This window comes from Eubalaena glacialis, chromosome 4 (genome assembly GCF_028564815.1).
Source record: "Eubalaena glacialis isolate mEubGla1 chromosome 4, mEubGla1.1.hap2.+ XY, whole genome shotgun sequence".
NCBI lineage: Eukaryota > Metazoa > Chordata > Mammalia > Artiodactyla > Balaenidae > Eubalaena > Eubalaena glacialis.
In genome coordinates this window covers 15,038,296-15,052,964 of record NC_083719.1, presented here as the reverse complement: position 1 = coordinate 15,052,964, position 14,669 = coordinate 15,038,296, and the positions used below count along the sequence as shown (strand labels likewise).

General features: G+C 38.6%; 1 pseudogene; it reads right to left on the bottom strand.

Annotated features, from left to right (window-relative positions):
- Positions 1-2,137: 2,137 nt before the first annotated feature.
- On the bottom strand, positions 2,138-3,195 carry LOC133089599 (E3 ubiquitin-protein ligase RNF167-like; annotated as a pseudogene).
- Positions 3,196-14,669: the final 11,474 nt, after the last annotated feature.

The following is a 14,669-nucleotide window of genomic DNA, read 5'->3' as shown; positions in this document are numbered from 1 at the left end:
TAATGGTGAGTGGGAGATTTAGGTTTCCCCCAAATAACCCAAGGAAATAGTTCTGTCATTGTGAGCACTTAAGAGAGAATCCACACAGAACCATGCTGCATAGAAGCATCTCATGAGGGAAAGCAGGTGATTTCAACAGTGCTTAATAGGTTGACCAAAAAAAAAATGTGATTGTAGCAAAAATAGGATGGACAGTAAGAAGTGCTGAATTTAAGTATCTTCATCTAGTCGAAACAATAATTAGTGCATTTGTGATCACCAACACTGATGGCAGAATAAACAAGAATCTGTGAATTTTATCTTCTTTATGGTCTACTATAAAACAGAACACAGTACAGCAGAAGGAAGAGGAACCTGAATTCTTATGGTGTGCTTAGCTCAGCCTTCCTTTTCTTCTTCCTCCTGCCCTCACTCCATCGTTTCTGAATGTTGCAGGCCACGCCATGTGTTCATACAGTAACTGTGCAAAGAGAGCTGAGTCTCTCTCCAGGAATTGTCCTAGTATGAACAAAACTACCCAGCCCAAGGCCACTCCTCTTCCCCTGTGACAGCCTGTAAGAAATGACTGGTTACTTCAGGGGCATGTGGATTCAGCTCTTTTGCTTCGATTTGGGACAATTCTGCAAGGCCATCTCAGCTCCAATGTTCTCTGGGGGGGTCTGTTGAGGCTTCAGGTGCAACCACACCATCCTCCAAGTTTTACCTCTGCCCAGTTCTGCTTCCTAAACTCACTCAACTTATGCACACAAAGCTCCACCTCAGAGTCTGTTCCTTGGGGACCCCAACATACTGCAGCCCTCAATGTTGGGTAATGCTTACCAATGCATACATTTCCATACAACCTCCTGCCAAAGAATGCATATTGTGAGAAATATCAAATCAGAAAAACTGGAGCATAACATTAGTGAATAGAATAATCAATTGCAGTAGTATCAACAATTGATTTAATAGGATCTTAGCTCTAAAATTACGATTTTAAATGCATCTTTATGGAAACAAAACTATGTGTTAATTTAAATAGTAAATCTTCTTATGACTATTGATTCTGCATTCCAAGATAGAAGGCTTTCAGTGTGTTTTAAGTGTTTATTTCAAGGCTTGCATGAAACACAACATTCTAATCCAAATAACAGAGTTATACTGAGAGTATTTAGTCATTTGCATTGTCAATGTAGTACCTGGAAGTTTGAGATGAGTTGAAATTGGCCATGCAAATGAAAACTAGCTTAGCTAACATTAACAATCATTAAAGGGTGAAAATGACCTTAATTTCTAAAAAGGAAGGACATATTTAATGATCCCCTATTAGCTAACTTCCATTTTATACAATTACATGGGCACCTCCAGTCACAGAAGATACTTGGTATGGCTGAACAATTACCACTCTCAGGTGAAAAGTATTTGATGTTGCATGTTTCCTTCATTTAAATAGTTTTTTAATTCCAAGAGATGAAAAGACAAAGCTAAAAAGCATTCTCTTAAAGTTCCACCCCAATTAGTAGAATTAGAATACTAATGCCAACAAGCTATAAAACAACAGAATCTTCTTACACAGCCACTTTACAGGAAAAGCAGAGGACCAGAGACCTACAACCAAGATATTTTTTCTCATGACCATGGAGACATTGCAACGGCTTTGCACTCTTCAGGCATTAACTGATGACAATTAAACATTTAGACAAGTGTAGATTATCTCGTATACACCCGATCTAAAATGGTTAAAGGAGAGGCACTGAAATTTTTAGATTTCAGAAATTGCATTGTGAGGCCAAATGTGAAATGTTAATATCCCAACGTAAATTTAAGATACTCTTAAGAGTTACTTAAAATAATATTTCTGATTATCTTTTCATCCTTGACACAAATAATAAAAAATATGCTCTTTTAAATTGTTTTTGACGGCTTTTGCCTATGGCTTTCACATGCATCTGAATTTTTTTTTAAGTCCACAAAAAATCTTTATTAACGCAGTAAGTGAAGACCCAGTCACTTTGCACATTGAACCCCCTCAAAAGGATGGGGTTGGGTTAGGGAGAAACCTGGCGTAGGAATATCTCCTATCCCTCAACAGAGAAGACTTGAGGGAGGAAGAGGGGCTATGCAAATAGGTTGCCAAAGGTGGGAAAGAAAGGGAGTATTAGATGAGGATGACAGCCGAAGAGGAAGAAGAGGATGGAGAGGGTGAGGGATCTGTTGAAGACCCAAGAAACACAAGGGCTGGGGCTAGGGAGCCAAAGGTGGTGGGAAGTGCGGTCCTGGAGCCCAGAAGTGGGGTCCGTCCTGAGGCAGGGTGGCCCCTTGGGCCCCCTTCCCCATGGCCCACTTGCCCCTGAGTTCCTTCCTCCTGTTCCTCCTCCCCAGGATCCCGACGAACAGGCTGCTTGCAGATAGGGCAGGTCTTCTGGGTCTTAGTGAGCCACGGGTCCACACAGCAGCAGTGATTGATAGGCATGAGAACAGGGAAGTACCCTCAGCTTGTCCCCATCCTCATATTCATGCAGGCAGATAGCACAGACATCATACTGGTCTCCCTTCTGATAGTCATGTGTAGGAATCTGTTTCAGTTGCTCTTTGGTCAGTGGTTTTCTCTGGCGCTCTTTCTAGAGCTGAATACAACGAACTATCAACATCGCTCCCATGCCCAAAATTAGCACTCCCAGAATCCCCAAGAAAAGGATGAGGCAATAGGCCAAGAGGAATCCATCATCTGGGACCAGAAGCACCTGAGCCCCCTTCTGGTAGACAAAGAAGTCACGCAGGTACTTAGAGCTCCTCTCGCTGATAAACACAGACGGGATCCAGATCTGCTGCTGGATTTCCTCATTATTCCACAGCATGCTCAGAAGTTCATTGGAATTCACATTGTGCACCACAGCTGCACCATACCCAGCCTTCTGAGCATTTAGGACTTTGAGGTCAAAGTTGCAGTCAAATCTTGGAAGCAGTGCAATGAAAACTGACCCACTGACCCGGGCTGGGGGCAGTGGAGCAATGGGGCTGCAGGCGTTGGCTGGGCGAGCCTCCACAAGGAACCCCTTAAGTCCCTCCCAGCCCAAGGCAGCCCCAAAGAGAGCTGGGGGGTCTGCAAAGTCCATGCTGCCATTGTGGTCTGAAGTCGCTCGAATGAGCCCCGTGACAGGGTCCTCACAGCACAGTGGCCACAAGCGCAGGAAGATGGAGGGCCGCAGGGTGCATGGCAGCAGTGGGGGAGAGGCTGAGGAGGCCCTGTCTTGGTGGCAGAAGCAGAAGCGGAGTTCTGAGCCCCTCCCCCTTCCTTCGGGATCCCAGAGGTCCAACCACCCGCAGGGGCTACTTTGCAGCTACATGGGGGTATCAGGAAGGAACCCCGGCTCTAACTCGTTTAGTGGAGCTAGGAGAAAGACATTCATGTGCCCTTTTCCGGTATACAGATAAAACGGGAAAAGAGGGCAGGGGCAAGCACAGGTGACAGAAAAACTTCTGGAAGAGTGGGAGCTCAAGGAGGTGGGACTTCCAGCCAGGTGGGCCGTTTTCCGATCCCCGGGCAAAGGGCTTCCGGTAAAGAAAGTCAGGCTGCTTCCGGCATTGTACGCGCAAGACGAAGCACTTCCGGTCCTCTCTTCCTTCCTCTGGCTGCTGCCGCCACTACCGCCGCGGTACCTTCAGGTCTCGCGAGAGTGCTCGCCGCACTTCCGCTCTATCAGCTGAACTCTTTCAGAGTCTGTCTCCAGAGACCTCCTAACTCTGGTTTAGCTTGGCTCACCCGATCTTGCATCAAAACAAGACAAATGGAGAAATTTCTAGCAGATTATTAATTTTGATGTAAGTTTTATGGCAGTTGATTCTAACTAAGAATGTGTACCAGGATCTACAAGTGCGAGTCCTTTGTTGTCCTATCTCCCAAACAAGTAACTGACATCTGAGATAATTCACAAATGCTGCCATTATGATACAGATAACCAAGGATCATCTGTATTAAAAGCATTTAACATTTTAATCATTTTATCCCAGTGACCCAATACAGTCTTTTAAACTAATAAATTTCTATTTCTATGTCAAACACAGTACGGAGATAGGAATAAAAATCTTATTTCTTCGTGAGGACCAGTTTAGGCTAGAAGGTGTTAACCTGCTGGGTGTTTGGACAGTACATTTTTCTAGGATGTTGTAGAAGCCTGGAGGTTTTGATGTAGAATTGGATCTATATGACCAAGGAAATAGCCAGCATATAAAATTGTTGAGACCGAGGTAGATTCTTTTCCTTGTGGGCCCATTTACAACATAAAAAAGTATCCCTTAGTTCTTAGATTTTGCATTTGCATACAGCTATCCTTTTTCTCTTTAAGTGGTATACCAAGAGGTCAAAACCTAGATTAGAAAAGGAAATTATAGGCCACTTTAAATACAGAAGTGCCTGATTGGCCAAGTCAGAAATGGAAAGGTTTTATTCTGAGCACATTGCTCCAAGTTGTCCCTCCAGACTTGGGTGGACAGCATCTCACATTACAGTATCATCCTGCCATTTTTGTACATTGGTTCCATTTGCCGAAATATACTTCCAGATTTCTTTCATCTGTATTTTCCTGTATTTTCCAATTTGGAACTAGAACAAGTTATTAAATGCCACTGTTCCTGCTTCCACATAACCCCTCCAAGGTGAAGCACAAAACAATAAGCTCCAAGTCCACCTAGATGTAAGACAGATGCTAGTCTACACCATTCCTTCAGGATTTTCAGAGAGGTGTGGAGGAGAGAAGAGAGGAATACCAAAGTGGTCCTGCCAGCATTAGCTAGTAGCTGTCCTCAGTCTAAAAAGATTGAAGGACTGAGATGATTTCTTTAGAGAGAATTGTCAGTGAGCTATGTTGACAACCACACACATTCATGGGGAAGTGAGGTGGTGCTTCCCCCCAACCTCAAGCCAAGGAAAAGTGACTTAGAGACACTTGTGAAATTTGAGGCTCGGAGAAAGAGGAGGGGAGTACATTGGGTCAAGCTGCGTTTCCACACCCAGAGAAGTTTCTCAAATTCCAAATATGGACCTTGCTATGGGGAGCCCTTAGAAGAGATCCCATGGATCTGAAAGGGCAAAGGGACACCAAAACAGAGGGGTAGATACTGGAATATAGGGGCAGAGGAGAACTCTCAGATAGCCAGCCCAGGAAAGATATTGTCCTCATCAGATTAGGAGCCTAGAAGCCTCAGTAGAAAAAAATTGCCAAGAAATCCACCAAAGCAATGTATAAGAGACAAGGAGTCGGTTTGGGGTCATTTACCATGGCGGCAGGCACACACACCACATTGCTACTGCACCAGCCACCTGTGACTATTCCCCTGGAGACCAGTTTTAGAGAGGTCAAGAGCAGAGGCTAACCAGAGACCAGAGCAGGAGGGGAGCAAAGACAAGAGAAGCCAGCAGTGTCCTCCCACCCACCACCCCTAGGGCCTCAAACTTTCATAGCCTGATTTGGACCTGAGCTGGGGAAGGAAAGAATACTTAATGAGTCTGGGGTTTTATATTATACCAGACTACATTAGAATTAGAACATATAGAATTATCCAGCTGTCTAGACTGAATGCTTTTGTGTTTAAAATGGTCAAAGGCAGAGTTGGACCCCGGCTTCTTTAGTCCTAGAGTTTATCCATTTGGGGAACTTCTTCAATTAAAAAACAAAAACAAAATCAAAATTGTGGTTTCAAAATCAAGAACAGAGCCTTGGAAGGGCATCTGCAAATGGAGGGTCCTGAAACATTCTCCCAGTTCAGGGGAGCAAGACTAAATTTTCCAACTCTACTGTCTCTCGTGCGAGGATTCTCTCCGAGAAATAAAACTGCTGTGGAGGAAGTCGTTTCGCCAGAAACCTAATGAACTCACCAAAAGGCTAGAGCCAATTATTACTGAGATTCTATAAAATTTATGTTAAATATACATTTTATTCACACATATAGTTAATATATAAAATATATACTATCTCTATAAAATTTATATATAACATATTTATAGACATAACATATATAATTATATATATGCATGTATGAAGATATAATTTTAAAATGTCTCTTAAATCAAATACAAATGCATTAGCTTAACTTGGTAAGCTACCTTCATTTTGTGGTTAGATAGTACAGATCAAATCCTCATTAGTTTTCACTAATGACCCATAATTATCTTAGTCCAGAACATTTAGCTTCTAAGGTTTATCAGAACTATTTGCCTTTGTTTGCCCGCTATTCTTCATATGAGAGGATATATTTTTAAGGATTTCTATAACTTCAGCAGCTTCCTAACTCTATCTTTAGCTTTCCCAAAAGAATATAAAGCTCTCCTCCCCCTTCCTCTTTTCTGTTTAGAAATGGCCTTCTCAGAAAAGTTTAAACAAAAGAAAATGTGTAATATAGAACAATAGATCCCCTTGATATGGTATCAGGCAATCTGGGCTCTTGTATAAGCCTTCAAATCCATATTGTGTTCTTCCAGTGGGAGAACACAATTAGTCAATTCAATAGTGGAAAAAGAGTCAAGTTGTTGATGGGCATTGCATTATCTAAACAACTGGTGATCATATAGATTTTTCTCAATTTTCAGCTCATCCATGTTGTAGACAAAGAGACACAAAATTATTTTATTGAAATATAGTTATCAATCAATAACTCATGTTTGTAAAAATAAATGATTTTTGAGTTAAAAAATATTTTTAAAAAATATATACACACACATATATATTTCTGAGATACTATATATTTTAATTATTTTTCTTTTGTATTGTCTATTTCCCACACTAGAATGAATGACAGAAGATTGTGAAGACAGGAACTCCTTTTCTGCTTTATCCACTGATGGATGTATCTTCATCATTCATCAGATTGCTTAACTACTTGTAGATGTTGAATAAATATCTGTTGCTATTTATTGGGATTAGACTGGAATTGGAGATTGGGATGGGGTTGAGAGTCTGTTTGGGGGTTGGAGAGAGAGGAATAAATAGAATGTTTTCTGAGCAGCCACAGGATATGGAAGATATTGGTAGAGAGAGGAGCAGAGAAGAGGACTTTAATCTGTAAACTGCAGTTTGTGAATTAGTTTCCCTCCATCATTTTTAGTGCTATCAATTTAATCTCTTTTCATTAATTTTTATGACTTGACTGTGTTTAATGTGCTCTATACAGACAGTATATCACTTAAGACAAGGCTTTTTAATTAAATATAATAAAATCTAATTTTGAAACTTTGTTTGTGTATTAATAGTAGTTTTTATCATTCAAAGAAATTTGGGATTGACATGTACACACTGCTTTATTTAAAATAGATAACCAGCAAGGACCTACTGTACAGCACATGGAACTCTGCTCAATATTCTGTAACAACCTAAGTGGGAAAAGAATTTGAAAAAGAATAGGTACATGTATATGTATAACTGATTCACTTTGCTGTACACCTGAAACTAACATAACATTGTTAGTCAACTATGCACCAGTGTAAAATAAAATTTTTTTAAAAAAGAAATAGACAATTACCTTTGCTACTAAACTCAACATTTTTGACCGCTATGCAACCTTAACTCAGATCTCAACTCCTTTACCAGCTTCTTTAAGAAATCTATCTGCATCTGGAATATCTTAATTTGGGTAGGATTATTGAAAGTTTGTTTCAGTTGGATCCCTAGGACTCCACTAAAAATAAATCTTCATTCAACTGTCTCTTTTCCTAAATGCATGCTTTCCATCCCCAGCCACTGGCTGTCCTCTCCAACCTTGCCTCTGCAACACTACACCTACTTCATGCTCCCTCTCCTTCCTTTATTATGACAAGGAGCTCCCTTCTTCCCCCGAACCTGAATTTAGAAAGTGTCTTTTCAGCAAGGTCCATCTCCCTTTACAATTATTATCTTTAACAGCAGCTAAAGTGTACATTTTCCCTGTATCCTTACACTAATTACAGGATAAGAAAATCAGGAAAAAAATATTGATTAAAAAAAATAAAAACAAGAATGTCAACTTGTCCTAAAGTCAACAATGAAATTTGTGACCACTGTACCCTGTGCATTTTCTGTGTGCTTCTCAAAAGGGCAGCCCGACTTTGTATATCTTGTTGCTACCTTCTTCCTATTTTTGTCTCTATTTCCCCCCTTCTAGGGTCTGGGTTTTAATCATAATGTCTATGACATGGCATTGATTCCACTGCTTGGCTTGCTCATAGTTGTAACCTATATAAAGTTCAGAAGCTATCAAAAAAATAGAATAACATTTTTTTACTATTATTAAATTAGATTTAAAGTTGGCCTGAAACTCCCAAAGTATGGAATTTATAGGAATGTATTAGGATGCTCAGGTTTTTGAAAATAATGTAAAATTCATTAAAATGGCATTATTCACAGGATGAGAGTGCACTGAAGGATTAAACTAAGACATAGATTTATCTTTAAGGACAACCCATCTTATGGAAAAAAAAAATCTTGGTCTTTAACCAAAAACTTAATCTCATGTGCAAAAATTAAGTAAATGTCACTTATTGTTATCAGGAAACATCCTTTGGGAATATGCAATGTTTCTTTAATTTAAAATTTAAGTTATTTAAATTCATGAAAGTTACAAACTTGAAATAGTAATGCCAAAGCAGAAGCAAAATCAGCTGATGTTTACTAATAATAACCAAACCTAACAGGTTGCAACTCAAAATAATTATTTTTCAGTAAAGGAAGAAAGAGAGATAGAGAACATTGCAGATCATTTCTTTTCCTTTTTAATTTACTTTATATATATATATATATATATATTTTTTTTTTTTTAACATCTTTATTGGAGTATAATTGCTTTACAATGGTGTGTTAGTTTCTGCTGTATAACAAAGTGAATCAGCTATACATATGCATATATCCCCAAATCTCTTCCCTCTTGCTCTCCCTCTCACCCTCCCTGTCCCACCCCTCTAGATGGACACAAAGCACCGAGCTGATCTCCCTGTGCTATGCAGCTGCTTCCCACTAGCTATCTATTTTACATTTGGTAGTGTGTATATGTCCATGCAACTCTCTCACTTCGTCCCAGCTTACCCTTCCACCTCCCTGTGTCCTCAAGTCCATTCTCTAGGTCTGTGGCTTTATTCCTGTCCTGCCCCTAGGTTCTTCAGAACCTTTTTTTTTTTTTTTTAGATTCCATATATATGTGTTAGCATACAGTATTTGTTTTTCTCTTTCTGACTTACCTCACTCTGTATGACAGACTCGAGGTCCATCCACCTCACTACAAATAACTCAATTTTGTTTCTTTTTATGGCTGAGTGATATTCCATTGTATATATGTGCCACATCTTCTTTATCCATTCTTCTGTCGATGGACACTTAGGTTGCTTCCATGTCCTGGATATTGTAAATAGAGCTGCAATGAACATTGTGGTACATGACTCTTTTTGAATTATGGTTTTCTCAGAGTATATACCCAGTAGTGGGATCGCTGGGTTGTAGGGTAGTTCTATTTTTAGTTTTTTAAGGAAGCTCCATACTGTTCTCCATAGTGGCTGTATCAGTTTACATTCCCACCAACAGTGTAAGAGGGTTCCCTTTTCTCCACACCCTCTCCAGCATTTATTGTTTGTAGATATTTTGATGATGGCCATTCTGACTGGTGTGAGGTGATACCTCATTGTAGTTTTGATTTGCATTTCTCCAGTGATTAGCGATATTGAGCATCCTTTCATGAGTTTGTTGGCAATCTGTATATCTTCTTTGGAGAAATATCTATTTAGGTCTTCTGCCCATTTTTGGATTGGGTTGTTTGTTTTTTTGATATTGAGCTGCATGAGCTGCTTGTATATTTTAGAAATTAATCCTTTGTCAGTTGCTTCGTTTGCAAATATTTTCTCCCATTCTGAGGGTTGTCTTTCCATCTTGTTTATATCTCTTGCATTCCTATACACTAATGATGAAAAATCTGAACGGGAAATCAAGGAAACCCTCCCATTTACCATTGTAACAAAAAGAATAAAATGCCTAGGAATAAACCTACTTAAGGAGACAAAAGACCTGTATGCAGAAAACTATAAGACACTAATGAAAGAAATTAAAGATGATACAAACAGATGGAGAGATATACCATGTTCTTGGATTGGAAGAATCAACATTGTGAAAATGACTATACTACCCAAAGCAATCTACATATTCAAACTACCAATGGCATTTTTCACAGAATTAGACAAAAAATTTCACAATTTGTATGGAAACACCAAAGACCCCGAATAGCCAAAGCAATCTTGAGAAAGAAAAATGGAGCTGGAAGCATCAGGCTCCTGCACTTCAGACTATACTACAAAGCTACAGTAATCAAGACAGTATGGTACTGGCACAAAAACAGAAATATAGATCAATGGAATAGGATCGAAAGCCCAGAGAGAAACCCACGAACATATGGTCACCTTATCTTTGATAAAGGAAGCAAGAATATGCAATGGAGAAAAGACAGCCTGTTCAATAAGTGGTGCAGAGAAAACTGGACAGGTACATGTAAAAGAATGAAATTAGAACACTCCCTAACACTGTACATGAAAATGAACTCAAAATGGATTAAAGACCTAAATGTAAGGCCAGACACTATAAAACTCTTAGAGGAAAACATAGGCAGAGCACTCTATGACATAAATCACAGCAAGATCCTTTTTGACCCACTTCCTAGAGAAATGGAAATTTAAAAAAAAAAACAACAAATGGGCCTTAATGTAACTTGAAAGCTTTTGCACAGCAAAGGAAACCATAAATAAATATGCAGATTATTTCTTAATTAATGCTATCATTTCCTCTATATTAATCTTCTTCCCAATTCAGTCACCCTGCTTTACAACTACAAAAAAAAAGGTTTTTTTCTTCTAATTCTTTCTTTGACTCAGAAGTTGTCAGCATAGGACTTTAGGCTCCTTTGGTCTGCTCTGTGGTCTTCTATGGTGTATTTCATGTAAGGTTCCTAAAATAATGGTAGTTTATTGCCCATAATTTAGAGATATTATGGTCTGTGCCCTCTAGGATATTAAATATTAAAGTAACAGAAAAAAATAAATATACTTTCAACAAAATTCACACATTCAGGCCTTATGTCAGAACCTTCCTGGAAGGAACCATATAGGATTCAAAGCTAATAGGCTAAAACTGTTCCCCATGCCCCCATATGAAGGTTCACCTTGCTACATCTCAATACAGAACTGGAAGATTTAAATGATAATGAGTGTGACTTTTAATTTGAATTTAAGAGTCCAAATTCAACAAAATGGAAAGTAAATATGAGCAGAAACAGTTTTAAGGAAGTAATGCGATTGATCCCAAAAGGAGTGATGGTCAGCTAAGTAGACCCTGTGTGCTCAAGACAGCCGTGAACCAAAATGAACAACCTTGACCCAAAGATGCTTAACTCATGAATCTAATGAACACGTCAGAAGTAGCATAAAGGAGCTTAACTTTCCAACTCTGAACATGACACAAAGTTTCTGTTAACCAGAAAGTCCAAGTTATTCAGAAACCCAGAAACTTCTTTACGGAAATAACGTGGATCTTTTTCCAGGCATAACATGTGTTCACAGGTAGTGGCTCTGTTGCCTCTTACACAAAGACGTGCTGGTAAACCCTGTGACCTCACTCTGACTTTTGTCCAGTTTAAAAACTCCTTTCTTCTCTTTTCAGGAGAGCAATTGGCTTCTTTTTACCTCAACCTTGCCTACGTAGACTAGCCTGGGCACATTCTCCATGCACTCTCTACTCATCAAAAAGCCAACTGTGAGTAGTCTCAGGGGAAGCTGTTTCTTCCCTGGAAAGGAGTTGGTCTCTCCCTGGACTCAGGAGGAGCTAGTCAGTATCTATTTTTGTCTTTTAGATAGCAATTTTATTTTCTGTCGCTCAAGTAGGCACTGTTTTCTACAACTTAGTGATTCCACTTTATACGGAGATCTAACGAGTAGAAGCATCAGACGAATTGCTCAGAAGTGTGCTGAAAGAATATTTCAGTGTTTGGGGAGGAACATTAAGGCTGCAGAGCCACAAAAAACCCTAAGTATGGGATAAACAAATAGGTACTTACAGTGGTATGGTTACCACTGGCAGAAACTTAAGCAGCTTAAGCGAAAATGGAAATATATTGATTCATAAAATTGGTGAAGCAGATAAAACAACAAGCTTGGAGTCGAACTGGGGATGCATGCAAGGATTCCATGGTCTACATGTCCCTTATTTCTGCATCTCTCTGTAATTAAGCCTCTAGTTCTCCCTCACTGCAAACTGTCAAAAGACATGGCCCCTGACAGGTCCTGGGTTCAACTTCTTTCTGCCTACTCACCCATCCAGGCTTAGGTAATACACCTTGAATGTCAACTCAGAATAATAGGAATTATTTTATTGAGTTTGGCTGAGATATCTCATAGGGAATTTTCCTGGTACTCAAGATTTTTGGAGTATGCATGCAATATATTTTCTGTCCTGGCCCTTATTTGACTGTTACGTTAATTAATACAAAAATAAGATCTCTTTTCTTTTGTATTGCCTGAATCTTTTTTTTAATTATTATATAAGTTTTCAAGATCTAGTCTTATATATTGGATTTCACTCAAGTTTTATGCCCTTTTGCCCTTTTGAGAAAAAGAGCATAAATTTATATAGAATCAAATGTTTGACTATAAACTGAATACTTTAAAGTTTGTTAACTTTACAAACAGATATAAAATATTATCTTATTCAGCTTTCCTTAATGTTGTATTTTTTATGTGTATACAATAATATAATATGTATTTATTTTTTAACTGAAGAACTTATTTAGAGAATGTGAGATTCCAGCATTGTATAATTTTTTTCTTATGTCATTACAAATCCATAAATCATTAAAAATAAATTTAATGGCAAATAAATGATGTATAAAATCAGTTTTTTCAGTCTTTATTTTCAATAGTAAAATAGACTTCATACAATACCCATGATCTGGTTTCCTTTTTTGCTGATGAGTCTCAAGTTAAATTTAAGTCAATGGGACCTTTGGAGGTTGGTATTGAACTGACTTAGTTATATTCTTGAACTTCTCTATTTCCTGTGCACAGGTAATCATGACCACAAGTTGTATTCATGTGATTTAAGTCAACAAATACAGTCCTCAAGCTCACTCTTCATGGCCTCCAATACCCCCAAGTTCCTACTCATTCCTCCATGGTCTCACTTTGCAGAAAACCATCAGGAAGCCTGCAAATCAAAATAACTGCCCTTCTACCACTTCACAATAACTCACAACTTGTAGCCATTCTACAAGCAAATTCAGTTTAAAGTGCAATATGTATTGTAGTATTTATGTTTCTTAACCCTTTAAGAATGAATGAGATGTGTATAAGAATATGTAAGATGTATAAGATCATACTACCTGTTTTACTAGGCTTCTAACTTTGTATGTGTCAGTGACAAAGTTTTTGAGTGTTATACCCCAAACCCCTTTTCCCTACAAGCCCTATCTGTTATATTGTGTGATTTTGCACAGGAGGGTGATTTTTAGGAACACGTGCCATGTTATAGCAGAATTGACTGTCCTTATACCTTTCATATCCAAAGAAAGTTTATCAGAATTTAAAAAAACAAGCAACCCAACAACATACTATAGAGAGCTGTGTAACATAAGAAAATCCACTCTTGAAGGACGTCGAAGACCACTCACTTATTTAACTGAGAGATCTTGTTCTAAAATGATCATATTGGACTTTTAAACAAATCCACAGCTTGAGCCTAGACACATATTACAGCAGGACTCCAATGCAGCCCTAAATGCCTTCGTGTTTTCCATGATCAAAGTAATTCCACCACCATCCCTTACTCCTCTGAAGTACCTCCTTGAGAAACAATATGTACAGAAAACGTCAAGATAGGAGCAGAAGGGAGGCCTGGTGAAAACAAAGGGTTAGAATCAGTTTAATGGAATGGAATTAAATGGTTTGGTTCACGTTTGATCAATGACCAGAACAGAGTTATTTGCAAAGAGCCCGTTCTTGTATATTTGCAAAACTGAGTTCCTAAAGTCACATGGTATGAAGCACAGCACTGTTCAAAGGGCATATGTGCTGCACAGCCTACATGACTGCAATTTTTTTCCTTCTTTATCTTGGGTAGAAAAGAAAAAAACCTGTAATTTAAACAACTAGTTTACTTCTTGTCTTGCTAGGAATTTAATCTTGGTTTCAATTTACAAAGCAATGGTTAAATATTACTTTAGGACAAAGTTTAGATTTGTTAACCAAATCTATCTGAAACCAGTGATATAGCGCCTCCAAAAGATAGTTGTTTTTGCTTTCTTTTTGGTGGGGAGTGGTATAGTGCTTTCCAAAATAACTTAAATTTTGTCCTAATTCTGTCAGAATATGAGAGTAAAAAAGAAAATGAAAACTACAGTCATGATTACTAGTTAAGATTTTAGTTAAACCTTTAAAAGAAAAATGTTTCCATGCTCCAATTTACTTTGTCTCTATTAGAAAGAAGAGTAGACTAGACAACAAGAAGCAAAGTGAAAATTTCGCCTTCTCTATGGGCTTCATCAATCAGGATAGGGCTGGGTATTCCAGAAAGAATTACCAAACCCACTCCCTGTGTCAGGCCTTTCTTCCAAGCCTCAGGCATCCGTGTCTTTAGTTTATACGAGGTCCAGCTTACACCATCCTGTCCTGACCAGAGCAGACCCATCACTTATCTGCG